General features: G+C 51.1%; 1 protein-coding gene across 7 annotated transcripts in view; it reads right to left on the bottom strand.

The window, feature by feature from the left end:
* Positions 1 to 18913, bottom strand: part of EPN2 (epsin 2) — an 81479-nt gene that overhangs the window by 50442 nt on the left and 12124 nt on the right. The window contains exon 1 of one of the 7 annotated variants that reach the window (XM_028089569.2): positions 15717 to 15883. The exons of the other annotated variants lie outside the window; for them this stretch is intronic. The gene's annotated coding sequence lies outside the window, so the exon portion shown is untranslated. Of the gene's footprint in view, positions 1 to 15716; positions 15884 to 18913 lie in introns of those variants that run through there. 7 annotated transcript variants of the gene reach the window in all.

Below are 18913 nucleotides of genomic sequence, written 5' to 3'. Positions count from 1 at the left end.
TCCCTAAGTCTAAAGGCAACGCCATAGAAAGCAAAGAGCAAAGGGAAGGCGAAGGAGTGAGTCAACATGGCTGGAACCTCTGGGTCCGCTTGCGCCGGAAGCCATTTCTGCACATCTCAGCAGCAGGTGCCAACGTGGTCATCTGTCCCCTACAGCACCGTGGGCTGTGCAAGGAGCCTGAGAGCAGCCCAACACCAGATGTACTGCAAGGGTGCCTGCCCTGAGCCTCCAAGTGGGCCTCAGGTAGAAGGGCAGGGATACCAACCAGACTCTCCTGGGTCACACCCAGCCTGTCACCTCAGGCTGACCGAGGAGCTGCGTCCTTCCCAGGGAGGCTCGTCACTCCTCAAAATGCAGACAGCATTGGCAATGCAGATGGCCAATGTCCGGCCATCACTTTTTCAGTGAGGCTTACGATGGTGACCACAGAGGGAGAGCTGGATCATCATATTTGCAAGGGGCAAGCCAGGGAAGAAAATTTCTGGCAAGTTTGAAAACCCAAGCAGATTTCAAAAGACACTGGAGACTGGAAATAGGCTGAATGAAACAGCCAACAGAGCAAAACTAAACAAACAAAAACTTCCAAGGCCAGAGTGGGGCCCTTGGAGGCAAGAAGAATTCTATCAAAATGTGCTCCAGGGGTTTCTGGAATTGGGTGGGGAAATTCCTTCCGAATCTAGAGTTCCCAATCATGACAGGAAGAGGAGGCTCTCTCCAGCTTCAGGGCAGCCCAGGTGGGTCCCTGCTCAAAGCCCGTAGGTCCCTCAGCCGCTGCGCTTCGGTGACACGGAGGCAGGATACTCACCCTGTCCACTGTGGTCTCCGCCACATCCCTAAGGAGGTTTTGGCAGTGGCTTTTCAGGGATTGGGGACCCTCATCAGGGGTCAAGACCAGCTATGAGGCCATAGCAACAATCGTCTCTCCCTACTCCCCAAAACCAGTCACAGGTCAACCAATACTGCCTGTGACAATCCAGTCAAGATCAGTAAGTATCACTGAGTGCACTGATGAGAAAATCATCACCCCAGATGACAGCTCACACTCTCTGTGCCTCGAGGCCTTCCATGACTTCATATGCACTTCATTTTTCTCTGGGCAGATGACAGGGAGAGCCACGCGAACAGGTAGGTACGGCCGCCTCTCCTGCAGTGTCGTGCCAGCGTGGCCCACTGCTGGTCACCTACCAGAAGCTCCTGGGGAGACTGCTCAGAACTCCCGACAACACGGCACCTGGGGGGCAGCGCTGAGGGGATGTGACACTCTGACCAAGCTCCTATAGTGACCTCCAAGTATCCTGGAGCGAGTGCCCAGGTGTCACCGTATGACACACATAAACAGTAGTAAGTTTGTGCAACACTTTGCAAGCCTTGATTAGTTGGCTTTCATCCTCCTCTGTGTGCAATCCATGAGTGAGGAAACATCTCCACCTTCCTACTGGGGAAAAGGGTACCATGACCATTACAAGGAGGCTCAGTCGGGGTGGATGAGACCACAGCTCACATGACCAAACTGAGCCGGCTTCCCAGAAGACAACGGTCCAGTTAGGACAATATGGACAGTGCCACATTCTTCTCCACAGTAATCATTTCAGACTAAAGAGAAAGGACTATTATGAGTCTGCATCAGCCAAGCTAGCAGTAACCGAGAGCCTAATAACCACCACTCATGCAGAGGGGAGAAGTGAAAAGGAAAAAACAAAACAAAAAAACACCCTTTACCTTCACCAGAAAAATGGTGAGATTCAGCCAAAAAAAAAAAAAAAAAAAAAAGGAATGTTCTCTTCACTAACTGAATGGAGAAATTAAATTTTACATCACCATCCAAAAAGTGGGACTTAAAAAAAACAAAGCCTGTTGCATTCAAAGGATTTGGGAGGGAAAACATTTTAGACTTGACTTCCAGATGACAAAGCAGGTCAAATTAAACTGCCCCTTGCACTTTTCCTCGCTCCCTTCTAGGGGAGGAAGAGCCCCGGGGGGGGGGGGGGGGGCCGGCGGTCAGTTAACCTACCACCAGGAGGAGGTGAAGGACTCCCGCCCCCATGCTGGGCACTGCCAGCCACCCATGAGGCAGGAGGGCCTCCCACAAAGAGCCTCCTGGGCACCCTCTGCCAGGATCCGACAGTCCCTGGAACAAGTCAGCCTCCTGTGACTTTACGTGTTCTTGTGTTAATTTTTCCAAAAGCAGAAGTACTGAATACACACACGAGGAATTTCATCTTTCTTTACCAATGTGCCCCGAGCATGGACTCTCGGAGAAGAGCAGCCTGTGGGTACAGATTACACAGGTGTTGAAATGTGGTCATTTTTAAAGATCATGTGAACCAGGCGGGGGCGCCTGCATGGCTCAGTCGGTTGAGCATCTGACTCTTGGTTTTGGCTCAGGTCATGATCTCGGGGTCATGGGATCGAGCCCCATATCGGGCTCCCTGCTCCCTGGGACCCTGCTTCTCCCTCTGCCTCCCTCTCTCTCTCTCTCTGTGTGTGTCTCATGAATAAATAAATAAAATCTTAAAAATAAATAAAGAAAGAAATAAAAATATAAATATATAGGTATAAATACACAAACATACATATACATTACGTGAACCAGGGTCAGGAGACCTGTTCTGCTCATTCCGCCTGCACTCTCCATCTGAACACAGCCACTTAAGTTTCACTCTCTGATTTAGGGACAGGGTGTGTCGGGCTGTGCCTCTCTTGCAGGGTGAAGGATCAAACACCTTGACAGTTGGACCATGGTGATGCATACACATGCCATAAAGGAAAAAAGAATTCTTCATTGCTCCCCACCTCTCTTCTAGTCTTCAAAGTAGTTTTGCAAATGACCAATCATGGACAGCGTTCTTAAAAAATCAAGCCAAAAAGCAAACAATGTGGTGTTGTAGACACACAGAACCAGGAGACAGGAAACCAGGGACCTAAGTCCAGAGCTGTGACCACTCTGAGGCACCAAGCAAGCCAGTGACCAGGTTCCTTGCTTCTAAAATGATGGGGCAGACCAGATGCTCTCCCCAAACCCTTCAATTCCCAAGACCCTCTTTCTGACAAATGGCTCAATCCCCTGCCAACTCCGTGGTGTCACGGGGAGCCCAAGCTTCTGGCCAGCCCCAGCCAAAGGTCACCGACTGCAGGGCTAGAATTCTGGCCACAAGCCTAGTGGCAGATGTTTCTCTTGGTCTAGGGTGGGCTCAATGGTGGGCAAAACAATAGGGCTTCCCTTGGGCCTTTGGAAGTGTGAAACGCCGCCCTCAGAACCCTTCCCTCCTTCCAGGAAGGCAGCTTGTATGTGACCCCTGGGCTAGAGAGTCCCTATTTCTAACACGCTGTGACTCTGCTACTAGAAATACCCACTAATAACAGACAGCAATGCCACCCAGGGACTGGGAACCGCAGAAAGGGGGCTTCTGACGGCTATCCACACCATAGGGCAGGCCCAGCTATGGATCACACACTTTGATCAGTACAATTTTCCAGCTTGAGACATTTGAAAAAAATGCAGAGCTGCATGGGAAAATTTAGAATTCCCATGATTTGGGGCTTAATTTAGCCCTGGCCGGTCACTGTGATGGCAGTAAGTCCTGGGCTGTCGCCATCTCCTCAGGAGCCAGCGAGAGAGTGGAAGCAAAGCGAGGGTGAGCTAGGAGTCCCCTCAGCCAGGACCCCACAGACTTGGTTTCAGGCACAGCGGTGACCTAACACTTCTCTCAAGAGGAGCTCAAGACGCTTGCAAAGAGGAGCCGTGCGGGACGGAACGGGTATTTCCACCCTTTTAAGTACAAAAGCAAACCCATGGAGGAAAACGACTGGTTTGCTCACCTCTGCCCTCCCAAGGATAGCTGTCGGGCTGTCGGGAGGTCGTATGGGACTCTCCTGGCCACGGCTGTGAAGGAACGCGGCAGATTTCTGTGGACAGCTGGGGGCTTACTTCCGCAGACATCGGATGTGCGCGGACCCTCAAGGCTGGGCGCAGGGCCCCATCCCCACCCCAAGCAGCCAGGGGGTCAGGCCAGAGCCTCCGAGACCAGAGGACAGGCTCACCTCAGCGAAAGGAGAAAAGGGAGAAGCCAAATTATCCTAAAGTTGGGCCCGGGCTCCTCTGGGGGTAGGACGAGACGTTAACTCTTTCGTGCCACCACGTGCCGGACCCTCTTCTTTCTCACTCAGAGCCCACTTTCAACATCGCCTGCCCGGAACTGCCAGCCGCCCTGTCTCGTCACCAGCCTCGATTCTCAGCAGAGCCCCGCTCTCTACTGGGCATTTTCTTGCTTGTGCACCTGCTTATGCCCTGGTGCCCCCCTGACCCTTGTTGAGAGCAGGGTCCCGCCTACCCTCACCTCGCTCTCCTCTGTGCCTGGAACAGAGCCTGGCACACAGTGAGCGCTGGCTCAGCCCAGGGGCAACCAATAAGAACATTTTAAAAATTATCCCTGATCGCGTCTATTCCAAGACCACCGGAGTTAACACCCCAGGGGCCATTCTCCCAGTTCCCATTTCCCTTTGCGCTATCACAGGAGTTCAAAACAGCTGCTCTCCTCCACTTTACTCACTGCCCACCGATAAACTGCCCGAGGACAGGGACTTGCCGTGCCTGGAGCTTCGTGGGTGCTCACCTCACGAGAGCGGAGAGTCGCCTGAGCCCGGACCCCACAGGGCTGCATGCGAGCTGCAGAGCAGACACCACTCGATGCCCCCCGACAGCCTGGGCTCAGGAGCCAAGCCGGCCAGCCCCGGACAGTATGCGAGGGCTAAAACAGGGATTTCTTATTCCGACCATATGGATCTGCATCCTTCCTTTCCCGGCTGCAAGACCTGAGGCAGATCGATCAGCTCTCCTCAGCCTCTACGTCTACACGCCTCGGCGGCAGCAAGCAGCTGCCTAAGGAGACACTGGCAAATCATCGGCGTCCAAAATATCTGCTTCCTCTCCCCGGTACCACCAAGGGGAGGACGTCTGTGAGGACGTTACCTGGTCTGTCCCTGAGGCCAACTCAAAGAGAACCTCCAAAGCAGGAGAGGAAAGCCCGCAGAAGCCTCCAGGGGTTGAAAATGGGCTGGCTGGCTCTGGTCGGCCAGGGTGGCAGGTCCAGGCACCTCTTTCCTGACCACACAGACACGCCGTTAAACACGATTACCATTCCAACTGTCTCCCTCTGCGGCTGGCATTTCCAAGAAAGGTCTCAGATGGGCTCATTCTTTGATACTAGTAATTGCCCTAGAACAGCCTTAGGATAGCAACGAAGGGGCGCCTGGGTGGCTCAGTCGGTTGAGCGACTGCCTTCGGCTCAGGTCATGATCCTGGAGTCCCGAGATCGAGTCCCGCATCGGGCTCCCTGCAGGGAGTCTGCTTCTCCCTCTGACCCTCCCCGCCCCCATGTGCTTTCTCTCTCTCTCATTCTCTCTCTCTCAAATAAATAAAATCTTAAAAAAAAAAAAATAGCAACAGAAAAGAGAAGAGGCTCTTTAAGAGAAGCCAGCAAATACTGAGGCCTGACCATATGCCGCGCATGTTCTAAGACCAAACGTGTCCTCATGAAATCTTCCTAACGGTCCTAAAGGGAGCAATTATCATCACCCTCATTCTACAGAGGGGGAAGCTGAGGCACAGAGAGGCTCGGGAACTGGCCCAAGCTACACTGCTGGCAGGGGTTAGGACCAGGATTTGAGCCCAGACCTCTGGCATCTGGTCCCATTCTGGGATTCCTTCTGGCTTCACACCCATCCAGCGCCCAGTCATGACAGCGATGAATTTGTCCCTGCTGAAGCCACAAGTCTAGCAAGGCACCCCTTGCCTACATGCGGAAGAAGCCAGAAGATGGTGGAGAAGCCACTCTTTTCCTATCTCCCCCCACACACACCCCGTTCAGCTGGAGGTCCTCTCCCTAGCCAGCTCACCGGGCCAAGCAAGCTGAGGCAAAGATGCCGGCCTCGGGACTCAGCGAGGCCCAGAGCAGTTCAACACTGTACCAGGATCAGACCCTGGCCTTCCCAGCTCCTACCAGCACGGCCAGCCCAGGATAGGGATTTTAATGCTCTTCAAAGAAAGCTTCCCCTGGGGCGCCTGGGTGGCTCAGATGGTTAAGCGTCTGCCTTCGGCTCAGGTCATGATCCCAGGGTCCTGGGATCAAGTCCCGCATCGGGCTCCCTGCTCCTTGGGAGCCTGCTTCTCCCTCTGCCTCTCTCTCTCTCTGTCTCTCATGAATAAATAAATAAAATCTTTAAAAAAAAAAAAAAAACAAAAAACAAAGAAAGCTTCCCCTGGAAACGTGTTAAGGTTCTACAGGCCGGCGATACAATGAAATCAGCCAGGAAATACCGCAGAAACTCCAAAACTATGTTTTTAGGGGCGGGCACCTGGGTGGCTCCGTCAGCTGAGTTTGACTCTTGGTCTCAGCTCTGATCTTGATCTCAGGGTTGTGAGTTCAAGCCCCGAGTTGGGCTCCCCGCTGGACGTGGAGCCTACTTAAAAGATAATAAAAAATAAATAAAATTCAAATTTGAAAATGTATTCTTTAGAACTCACATCCTTAAGAAATGATGTCTCTTTGGCTATAATCATGTCTCCTACTAAATGAGTCACATCAACTTGAACAACCTAAGAAGTCTGCATTATTCCTTTGAAATTGCCGTCGCTATCTAAAATACCACTCAGAAAAGACAGGGTCACAATGCTGAAAGGTAAACTTCCTTTTTTGGTACAGAATAAAAATATTATTTCCCTCCCCCCTCCTCTGCTGGAGACATTCCCAGTGTTTTATTTACTCTGCAATACTGACTGGATATATTAGGAGGAAATGTTCCTTCTAACTCTTAAATGTCAGAGTCTGCCCCAGAAAAGGCATGAGCCAGCCCTAATGTCTTCTTGCTGTTCCTTTTGTTTGCTTCAATTTTTATTATGTACTATTGGATGCACATAAAAGAATCAAGTGCAAACCACATGTGAGGCACAAACCAAAGGAGCCCCTGTGACCCCCACATTCTCCTCAAGGCCTAGAACATGACCGCAATGCCCACCCAGAGGGGTCCTTCCCCTCCCTACTTCCTCTGCCCCAGGCACACAGCTTGGGTTCTGGGTTCCTCCTTGCTTTTTACAAAAGTAGATCATTTTACCACAAGTGCTATAAAATCAAGTAACATACAGTCTTCCACAACTTGCTTTTGTCATTCAATACTGCGTTTCTAAGACTCATCCACATTGCTCCGTATGGTGAGCTGCGGTCTACCCATTTCATGTTCGTATTTAACAATTTACCCACTCACTTTCCCGTCAATGGACATCCAAACTATTTCCAAGTTGTTGCCATCATGAATACGTCTGGAGTCTGGCCTGGGCCTGTGTCTCCTGGGACCCATGTGCAGAGCTGTTCCAGGGTATGTTCCTGAGAGTAGAACAGCTCAGCTCATTTACAGGGTGTGCAAAAGTTCTCTGCACATCTTAAAAAATATTTGTGCTGGGCGCCTGGGTGGCTCAGATGGTTAAGCGTCTGCCTTCGGCTCAGGTCATGATCCCAGGGTCCTTGGGATCAAGTCCCGCATCAGGCTCCCTGCTCCTTGGGAGCCTGCTTCTCCCTCTGCCATTCTCTCTCTCCCTGTCTCTCTCTGTCTCTCATGAATAAATAAATAAAATCTTAAAAAAAAAAAAATATTTGTGCTGCCCTAACTCATAACATCATTTTATCGTTACAGAGCAGACATATTAATGGTTGAGTTGATACCAGGTTCAACAAGTACTCTTCACACACTCAGTGTGTAAAGAACAATGTCCACAGGCCTGGGGGCGGGGGGCGGGGTGTTGTTAGAGAAGCACAAGACATGCCTTCTGGTCTGAGCTCGGGGTAGAGCAAAGGCAGATTACAAACTGGATGCTCCAACAAGAAGATCAGGGCCGGCTACGGGATACGTCAGGCGCATCTGAGGCAGTGCTGCTAAAGAATGAGAGGCGTGAGCAAGTGTATGGGGCGAGAAGGCTGTTTAGGCAGAGCACGGAGAGAGCGGGCTGTGTGGGAGGCAGAACTGGCTGGGGGCGGTCTGGACTTGCCAAATGTGGTTATTCACTTTCAAGATTTTGCCATATCCCCCCAATCATAATAATAGTAATAATAATAATAATAGTGGCTAACACAGAGCACTTACTGTGTGGCAGGCACCGTCTTAGGAACTGTCTCATTGAATTACCCTTATACGTTTACTATTTTTCTTTAAATCCATTTACTTTTAAACTCAAATACCCACTTTAATATAATGAAATCAGGGATCACTGCTCTGGCATTTTGGAAGAGGGGGCCTTTTTGTTTCACTTTTGAGAGAGAACTCACGGAGCCTAAGAGTCACCAGCTTCAAGCATACAGTTCACACTTACAATTGGGTATATTCGCGGTGCTGAACTACCATCACCGCTGATTCCAGAACACAGTCATCACCCCCGGAAGGAACCCTGTACCTGTTAGCAGTCACTACCCATGCCCCCCTTCCCCTGGCCTCTAAGACGTTCTGTCTCTAGGGATCTGCCCATTCCAGATGTTTCATATGAACGGAAATCATCCAACCTCTGGCCTTTTGCGTCTTGTTCTTTCGGCTAACGTACTTTAAAGGCTCATCCGTGTTGCATTACATTATCAGTACTTCATTCCTTTTTATGGATGAATAATTTTCCACTGTATGGATATACATTATATTTATCTACTTCACTGGAGGACGTCTGGGTTGTTTTCCCCCCTTTTTTGGCTATTATGAATAGTGTTGCTATGAACATCTGTGTCCAAGTGTTCGCACGGACGTATGCCCTCAGCTCTTCCGGGCATACACTGAGGAGTGGACTTGCTGGTTCACATGGTAACTCCATGTTGAACTTTCTCAACTGCCATAGTACTACGGCATTTCTAAGATAACTATTAAAATGAGTAAAGTTCAACTGCGTACCACTTAAAATTATTTTAGGAACTACTGCTGGAGCGAAGCTAAGGAAGCTGGCTTTTGTTCTGTCTGGGAGCAGAGGGATGACGCTGTCAGGAGAGTATTTCTGGAACCCTGACCAGGCAGCGCAGGGTGAGAGGGCGAGGGTGGGGACAAGGGAGGGTGGTACAGACGGAAGACCACTTAGAGCCCCCAGGGGAGGCGATGAGCGGAACTGGGGCCTGAATGTGGGTGCCGCAGGGGAACGAAAGGGCAGGAGACCTCGGACATAAACACGGAGCAGGAGAATCAACCCGATGGCCACGTGTCGGTGTGCAGTGCGACAGGCGGGGGTGGGAGTAGCCAGGAGGACAGAGGCACCCTTAACAGAATATAAAGGTGGGAAGGGTTTTTAGAGGTTTCAGGAGAAGGAAAGAGGCAGAACCGGCAGTTTTATTTCAAACAACCAAATGTAGCTGGAGTTGCCTGTAAACAGGCATGGGGGCGGGGGGTTGTTCTGTATTTGAGAGAGAATTCTTAGACCGTAAGATTCACCATCTTCACGTGTACAATTCACACTTACAATTGGGTATATTCACAGTGGCGAGTGACAGCCGGCACCTAGGGCTGGGGAGGGGGTACTGGGGTCCACATGTTCCTCTGGAAGGGGCACCTGAGAGGACCTGGGGAGAACAGGGTAGATCACGGGCTGGGATGTCACTCAGAAAGAGGCTAGCAGTCAATGGGCCAAGTCCAGTAAGTGCCGGGGGTCGGGGAGGTGAGTGCAGGAGACACAGGAGAAGCCCCCGGTGCAGGAGAGGGGAGAGCTTCAGGGAGTGACGCTAATCAACAGGGACAGAGGAGCGTCCAGGGGATGTGGGAAGAAGCATGCTTTTGGGCGCCGTGAGCAGCAGTGGGCGACTGGGAGGGCCAGGCCATCTCCTAATGACACCGAGGAGTGGCTCAGACACCCTCGCGAGGGAGGCCACACGGAACTTCCAGACCTACCGCATCATGGCCCACACCTCTGTGGCAAAACTGAACCCATCACCTCCGACCCCCCTTCCCCCCAGGGATCCTCTGCTGGACGATCTGCCACCTGCTGCCCGCCTGGGCTTCCGGCTTTCCCTCCACTTCTCCCTCCCTACTCCCACGGCCTCTGGCCTGCAGCTCTCGGGGCACAGAGGCCCCAACTGTCTCCACACTGCTGCCCGCCTCACAGGGCCTGGCACGGCGCCTGGCATACATCTGCCACAGGAATGAATGACTCCACAGGGCACCTGCTCATACGCTTCCCCCCGCCAGTCTCTGTGCTCCTCTCCGAGCCCCCCTCCCCACCCTCCAAGATGCTCTGACAGAATATAAAACACGACACGGCTCGGCAAAGTGGAAAGGTCTCCCCGCCACTGCTCGGTCCCCACTGAATCTCAGTTTTCTCTGGAAAATGGAATGGCAGCCCGTGAGACACCACAAGACAGTGGACAGGAACAGGCTGTGAGAACTGAGGTGAAAGCTTTTGCTTCTACCGGTGTCCATGCTTGGCAGGCCCATGGCCCCTCGCCACCCACCCCCAACTCAGAAGAGTAAAAGAGGACCGAGCGGACAGGGTGGGGGGGTGGGGGGGGCGGGGATTTCTGAGTCAATTTCACACTAAATTGAACAAGCAAAAACAAGCAGCAGTCTGCAAACCATGTCATTTTTTTTTTTAATTCTTAAAAGATTAAAGTATGCTGCCAAATGTCAAAACACAAAAGCCAAAAAGAAATTAAAGCTGTTATTTTCCTTTTGGTTTTATCTCCATTAGCCAAACGCTTTTGTTCAAACAACGTTTACATTGCCATTGTCCTGATTTGTTTAGAAAAATAATAAAAGGGGGTGCTTCGAGCACGGAGGGCTGGCTGGGTGCATACACAAATCTGCCCAGTTTCTCCTGGGCCCAGAAAACACCCCAGTTGAGAAATTTGTTGCGCCAGAGGCTGAGGAAGAACTGTTTACTTGCCTCGGAATATTCATCGGCCACGTCAATACCACCAACCTCCTCCCTTCGGCCACCCTGGGGATAACAGGCCGTGAGAACAGGGCAGTCCCTCAGCACATTTATGCCTCGCAGGGAAAACGTGAACCAGAAGCCTGGGGACGGCCAGGGGACGGCTTGGGGACCCGCAGGCTCGGCTGCAGCTCTAACTTACTCTGTGCCTACTATGTGCCAGAATTCTGCAGGGGAGGCATTTTACAGGTAAGAAGCAAGGGGGTGAGTGACACAGAGCCACGAGCTGGGGTGAGGCCTGAGCCACAACACCCCCTGTGAAAACTTGGGACGTGCCCAGTCCTTAACCTGGGCCGATTTAAGGTTACTCCAGTGAGGCTGCCTTCTCTCCCAGAGCACCATCACATGCTCACTCCTAAGCTGCTCCTTGGGGGACCTGAGGTCTTCTCACCGACCAGCTTTCAAGGCCGCCACATTTTGTTCCAGGTGATTTCTACCCTGGAGCCCCCGCCTTACTAAGGAACCCTTCCCGGCCTCACCTGTCCACACGGCCTCGCTCCCCTAGGTCCCACGAATGCCCATTGCTCTTCTCTGTATTAATGAGTCTACTCGCCAAGGACTTCCAGGTCAGGTCCTTCTGCGTTTCCCCACCCCCTCTAAGGTCAGTCATGGCACCGGCCAATAAAATGTGCTGGAAGTGACATGTGGTGTTTTTCTGTCAAACACTTTAAATTTAAGCCAGTGTGTGATTCTCCAAACTGCCTTCCGAGGTGGTGGTGATGGCGGAGACCTTCAAGATGGCGCCTCCTTATCTACCCGAGGGAAAGGAAAACGTGTCCACACTCAGACCCGTGTGCCAATGTTCACAGCAGCATTGCTTATGATGGCCAAAAAGTGGAAACAGCTTTGTCCGTCGACAGGCGAATGGGCAAATAAAATGTGGTGTAGCCATAAAATGGAATATTATTCAGCCTTAAAAAGGAATGCAGTACAGATACATGCTACAATGCGACAGACTCTGAAAATACGCTGAAGGAAAGGAGCCAGCCGCAAAAGGTCGCGTACTGTGTGAGTCCATTGATACGAAATGTCCAGAACAGGCAAATCCACAGACAGAAAGGAGGCTGACAGTTGCCAGAGCCCGACGGGAGGGGGGGAAGGGGATGCCTGCTTAATGGGTATGAGAGGTTTTGAGGAGTAATGGGTGAAATGTTGTAAAATACGATCGTGCTGATGGTTGCACAACTCCGAATATACGCAAAACTACTGAACTGTGTATTTCAAACAAGTGAACTTTACTGCGTGGTATGTATCAATAAAGCCGTTAACAACAACAACAACAGCAGCAAAACAAACAGACAGGGTGCTTCCCTCAGCCTGGGCCTGTGAATGACTACAATAACCACACACACGGGACACACAGCATGAGGAGAAATAAGCCTTTGCTGTCAGGCCACAGACACATGAGGGGCTGGTTGTTTTCACAGCATCGCGTGGCCCGTCCCCATACAGACTCAAAATGCTTCCACGCTATTGTATGTTCATGTTGAAAACATGTCTGTGGTCAATTAACTTAAAATCCTGGAAGGAAGCCAGGGTTGTGGTTCTGTCCCAATAGAGACTAGACTCTGTCCCAAGGCCACAGTCTGAATCTTTAAACACAGGAGATGGGGTTGGGAGGGAGGTACTTGAAGAATCTGGCGAGATCGAAATAATTCCCAGCCTGAGAAATTTTTACAACTCACAACACAACACAAGAACTATCTTCCAAAAACATACAGAGCTCACAGAAATTGAGAAATAAACAACCAATAACCCCCCCCCCAAATGGGAAAAGAACGGTCTACACAAAACTATAAATGGTCCTTAAACACATGACATAGTCGGCTCACACTTCAGAAAAATGCAAATTAAAAGTACAGTGAGCAGAAGCAGTTGGGTTCTTTTATATCAAAATAGCAAAACACCAAAAAGGAAGCTGAGAGAACCCCACTCCTTACTATCCAAGCCACACGCAAGCCTTCCTGACACCCTGTGACCGTGTGCCTTGCACGAAGTGGAAAATAAACTCCAAGCAGCCAGTTAAAACAAACAAAAAACAAAAAACAAAAACAAAAACAAAACTACATGGAGATACTTTTGACACCTGTCAGATTGGCAAAAATCCAAACATCTGACTATACCTTCTCTTGGCGAGGCTGTGGGGAAATGGGACACTCACACTTGCTGATGGAAGTACAAAATGGAACCACCCCTGCAGAGGGCAAGTTGGCAAAATCAATCAAAACCACAAACGTGTTTACCCTCTGCCCCAGCAATGTCCCCAGGGGACGCGACCCTCACGTCCACCTGCACGAGCCGGAAAGGATGCACAGGTAAGGATGCAGGCGCATGATGCCAGAAACAACCTGAATGCCTCTGCATAGGGGATGGGACTGAAAACAAAATAAAACGAGAAAAACGGCTTTTGTTCCGCCAAAAAAAGGAATACCACCTAGCTGAAAGATAATGACAACTCTCTCCAAGTACTGACATAGAAAAGTCTCCAGGCTACGGTGGTGGGTGTAGCGTGTAGTGTGTAGTGTGCCCTTTCCTCGAACAGAAAAGGGAGAAAGAAGGGTATGAGTTTGTAAGTTTGTGTTTGTTTTATTTGCATAAAGAAACACTAAAAGGATATGCAAACTCCTAAAAGGGGTTATCTATTAAGGAGAAGGGAGGTGGGGAACAACGCCGATGAGATCAGAGGTGAAGGGCAAGATCCCTCAAAGTATACTTTAGTATCTTTTTATTTTAGACCTATCAATGTGTTGCCTATTCCAAAGAACATTTAAAAAAAAAAAAAAATGTAAGCCCTATCCTCATTTAAAAAAAAAAAAGAAGAAAGAAAAATCAAAGCTGTTGGCCGAAAGGTCCCAGACGCCAGTGGCCTGAGCAGGACAGGAGTTAAGTGTGAGCCAGGCCCTCTGTCCTTCCGCCTGGCCATCTGTTAGAGCCCCCACCACAGCTGGAAAGCTGAAGGGCAGGCTCCAGCAGCTAAGCCCTGCAGCAGTCTCTGCCAGGCTCCGCAGGTTTCACACCTGGAAGGCTGCAAGTGGCCCGTGGTGGCCTTTCCCAGCTGTCCGTAACTCTCCCCTGCACTGCCCAGAGATCCGTGCACCCCCATCCCCACCTTCCCATCCCTCCCTCCCTCCTCCCCCACCCCCTCAGCTCCACACCACCCCGTGCAGGGCCCTGAGCAGGTCTCTCTTCGATCACCAGGGGCGAAGGGAAGGGAGGGAAGAACAAGAAGCTAGGAGCCCCCCCCCAAACTGTGCAGCAAAGTGAGTCCTCAGCACGGGCTACCAGCCAGGCAGCAGCAAGAGTGCTGGGGGATGCAGATCGATCCGACACAGGCCGTCTGCCAAGAGCTCACGACACCGCCCATGGGGAGCAGGGAAACACAGCTGATGCCCTACCATGGAAGCCCAAAGGGTACAGACCAGGTGTGGACCGGGCAAGGGGGTGGTCAAGGTGGGCGAGCGGCAGGCAGAGTGCACTCCAAGCCAAACGAATGGCTCGGTCCCCAGCGTGGCAAGTGGAGAGAGAAGAGCGGTGACAGGTGAGGCCAGAAGAGCGCACGCAGGCCACGCAGGACAGGCCCCGGGGGCCCATGGCCGAGGACAGGGACTCTTCCTCCAGGCACTCCAGGGCGAGGGGAGTCCCGACCTCAGGCCCCATCAGAGAGCAAGCCCACCCGCAGGCAGCCCACCCCCCCCCACCCGCAGCCCAGCCGGGGAAAGAGGAAAACAAAAGCTGCAGGTGAGGACAGGCTTTGGCCCCCAAAGGGGTGATACTCATTTGTCTGGAAATTTCCCTCTGAAGCGACTCAGGGCTCAAAAGATGCCAAATCAACAAGGTAGTGCACTCTCGTCTTCACAAAAACAGGCAAAACCGTATTTCCACACGACCTCCCGGAAGGAGAGCAACCTCAGGCGGCCCGATTTAAATGATATTTCCATAAGACTCACAGGGCAGTTTTTTTAGAAATCTCATTTCCGAGAGCTCGACTCAGAAGCCAGTGGGTTACAGAATGAGTTTTTTCTCTTAAAAAGGAACATTTCCCCTTTCCAAATTTTAAATGGATTTTCTTCTTCCAATTTGAAAAAACACCACCAAAACCCTTCAGAATAGCTTTTAAATTTCTATCAAAAAGATTCCTTAAATATCCACCGGCTGGTAGTGTGATGCAGCACACAAATGCAAACCTCAGAGTGACAAGTGTGTCCGAAGCCACCCGCCACCACCAGGCCCCGGGATGGGGTGGGCAGGTAGGGAACGCAGCACAGAGCAGGGCCTGCCCTCCTCCCGGGAAGGAAGGAAAGTGACCTCTCTTCACGGGGGGGGGGGGGGGGGGGGGGGGGGGGGTAGGCTCACTAAACCGGCCAGGCGTGCATAACACCGGTGGGCAGAGAATCAGGGACCCTCCCCCGGCATGGGAGACCCGCTCACCTAACCCCTTTGCCTGTCCCCATGCGGCGCCAGTGCCGAGGGCCCCAGAAGGAAATGACCAGCCGCTGACAGGTCACGGGTCTCCCTGAAGTGAGCCAGCTGACCCACGACCCAGACCCCACTCTCTGGGTTGGATCGGAGTGAGCTGGGGAACCTCAGGCAAGCACGTTTCCTAAGGGAATTGGCCTGTGCCTTCTTTTGGGGATTTCTGGGGAGAGAAGCAATCAAGTGTGTGGTAAGAACAGGCTGCCACCCACCTCCCCAACATCTCATCATAGGTTCAGTGTCACCAAAGGGAAAAGACACATTCAGCAACCAAAACAGCCGCCGGCTCAACCGCCGCTCCTACCTCAGAATGGAAGACAGACTGGGGCGGCAGATCAGGTATCGCATAGTCCTACTCTCTCATGTCCATCACAGATGGGGAAAGTGAGGCCCAGAGACGCCAGTGTGGCCCTCTCCGGAAGCCTCTGAAGCGCATGCAGTGCTACTGGTCCTTGGTTCCCCTGCCCAGCTCTGAAGTCATCCCCCCACTGACCGCTTCCCCATCTCAGCACCAGCACCAACAGCCTCCCCCGCCCTCACCCACAGCCAACTGGTTAATCAGCCCTCTCCATCCGGCAAAGCAGAGAGTTCCCTCGTGGCCTCCCGGCGCCTCTGGGGGCTGCAGACCCCGCCACTCCCAGCAAGGGAGGAGGGGACAAATCACAGGAAGTGCTGACCTCTTCCCACCGTGGCCATGGCCGTGGCCGTGGCCGTTCAAGGGAAAGCTCTGCACCACCCCGGTGATGGTCACACAGACCATCAAGACCCCTAGTTAGTACTAAACAAACCGACAACTTAGAGAAAACAAAGCAAACTACTAACTGCGACCACAGTGACAAGGCCATAGGCCAAGTTTGAGTTTGGTTCTTCCTACTTCCAAATTTTCCTTGATGACCATTTAAAAAAGCACCCTAAACATTCTCTGAGACTTAGGATAAAAAAGAAAATCAGCCTGGAAATACTATATTACAGATAATCTATTTTGGTAGAGCAGACGGAAACACAGTAAGAATTAGGCACAAACTGGGCCCCAAGCATGGGACGTGGGTCCTGAATGGCCCAAAAGATCTGCTTACAAAGCTGTACTCCTCCTAGGCAGGCCTGAGATCTTAAAATCCCAGTGGCTCCTCCCCAACCCTGGTCCAGGAGTGAAGGCTTCTGCGGTTCTGGCCACAGAGAGAAGTCCCTTGGAGCTTTCCCACTGGTTCCACCGGCAGGAAAACCACTGGAAGCCACATAATCCTTTTTACTCAGCTTCTCTGAGCTGAAACCACCCTACTTTGGGGTAGGCTGTCCTCCCAGACTACACCTTTTCTCTATTTATCCCTGCCTTGCTTGCTAAACAAATGTGAAATGGCCTAAAGCAGCGGGTTCCCAACCCACACATGTCAATCTTTGGGGAGCTTTGGAAACATACTTAGGCTCAGGCCCCTTCCCAGAACAATTAAAACAGAAGGTGGTGGGGCATGAGCATTGGCATTTTAAAAAAAAGAAACTCCCCAAGTGATCCTGACAAAGTACAGGAGCCAAGCAGAGAACCACTGGCTTAGAGAAACCCAGAGCACAATGAAAAGCAAGTAAACAAAGAAATCCCAGCAATAAGGAAAGAAAAGGGCGGGGGGGGGGGGGCTGGGTTAGAACCCAAAGGACAGGCCACACTAGAGCTAGCACGAGCGACTGACTTTGAGCTGAGCTTCCTGACGGCCAAAGCAAAGAGGATTCACACTGTCCACAAGAGAGAGATAAAGCAGATTCACAGAAGTTCCTCCTTGTCCTGGGACCTGAGATGAACATCTCCCTGACACCCTCAAAAGGAGAACACACAGCATGATGCAACGAGAGCATATGTCACTTCTCACCCCACAGGGCAGCCCTTGTGAAGGGTACCCACCAGTCAGCAACGGACTTACCCAGGGCTGTTTTCTAACTCCTTGCTAGAAATAAGAGCCTAACCGTGATCAATGTCTATATATACAATATGCTACCAAATCCACTTCGTTCTCCTGATCACGACGTTACCTAACCTGCCACCCTGAACTCCAGCACCTGGTCATGACAACACAAGGACACAGACTCTGTTTACTGAGGTACAGAAATAAAGGAAGTGACTCATGAAAACACCAAGAACACTGAGTCTGTCCCCATAACGCAGAAGGGGGCAAAGTCAAGCATTTCCCTCAATGCTAATGCAGAGAAAGGCCACTGTCCACCCTCAGACCCATAGCTGTGGTGTCTCAGGTCTAAGAGCAGGGTCCCCCCACCCCAAGGTTGGCAGCCCGGGAAGCAGGCCTCACGGCCGCCAAAACCAAAAAATAGCAGAAGAGGCCTCTGAGTCCCTTACGCATAGTATACTTTTCTGTTATGTATGATGTACTTCGGGAAGAAGTTCTTTGTCAATGTGTTAAAATCAATGGAATCAATAAGTAACCACCCTCGTACCCCCTTATTCGTGACATTTTCTTTTTGATCCATGCATCGCAGCACATTTCAAAGTAAGCACTGACAAGTTAAAGTGGTAACTACTCCCCATCGCCCAAGGTGGAAACAACCGAAATCTCCCATCAACAGATGAACAGATCTACAAATCGTGGTCTATCTACACAATGGAATACTATTCAGCCATAAAAACGAATGACACACATGACCCCATGGCTGAAAATGGAAAACACTATGCTAAGTGAAAGAAGCCAGACACAGAGGGTCACATATGTATGATACCATGCACGTGAAATGCCCAGCACAAGCAAATCCTAGGGACAGAAAGCAGATTCGTCCTTTTCAGGGGCCGGAAGATGGGAGGAATAGGAGCAACTGCTTAATGGGTATAGGTTTCCTTCTGGGGTGATGAAAAAAGTCTGTTAACTATGCTGTGGCGATGACTGCCCAACAGTGTAAATATACTTATAATGCCACTGAATTCTTAAGGCTTTGAAATGGTTACCATGGTAAATTTTGTGTCCCATGTATTTTACAATACAAAAATTAAAATAGCAAAATTCTTATTGTTTTGGGGTGCCTGGGTGGCTCAGTCGGTGATTTGGGCTCAGGTCATGTTCTCAGGGTCATGGGATCGAGCCCCATGTTGGGCTCCATGCTCAGCACGGAATCTGCTTGGGATTCTCTCTCCCTCTCCCTCTGCCCCATCCCTGTGCTGAGCGTGCCCATTCACTTGCTCTCTCAAATAAATAAATTAGTTAATAAAATCTTTAAAAAATAAATCTCACTGTTTTGCCCTAATAGAAGTACTAACAAAATTCAACCCACATTAAGATTTTGTATAAAGATGGATCATTATTCCACACGTGCAGAAAGTCAGCTTCGACCCCAGAGCACTCAAAAATCAAAATTAGGGGGCGCCTGGGTGGCTCAGTCGTTAAGCATCTGCCTTCGGCTCAGGTCATGATCCCAGGGTCCTGGGATCGAGCCCTGCATCGGGCTCCCTGCTCCGCGGGGAGCCCGCTTCCCCCTCTCCCACTCCCCCTGCTTGTGTTCCCTCTCTTG

This window comes from Eumetopias jubatus, unplaced genomic scaffold (genome assembly GCF_037043125.1).
Source record: "Eumetopias jubatus isolate StellerSeaLion01/CBP00866 unplaced genomic scaffold, mEumJub1_p1.0 scaffold_10, whole genome shotgun sequence".
NCBI classification, from domain to species: Eukaryota; Metazoa; Chordata; class Mammalia; order Carnivora; family Otariidae; genus Eumetopias; species Eumetopias jubatus.
The sequence above is the reverse complement of the archived record's forward strand: the minus strand, read 5'-3'. Positions and strand labels throughout refer to the sequence as shown.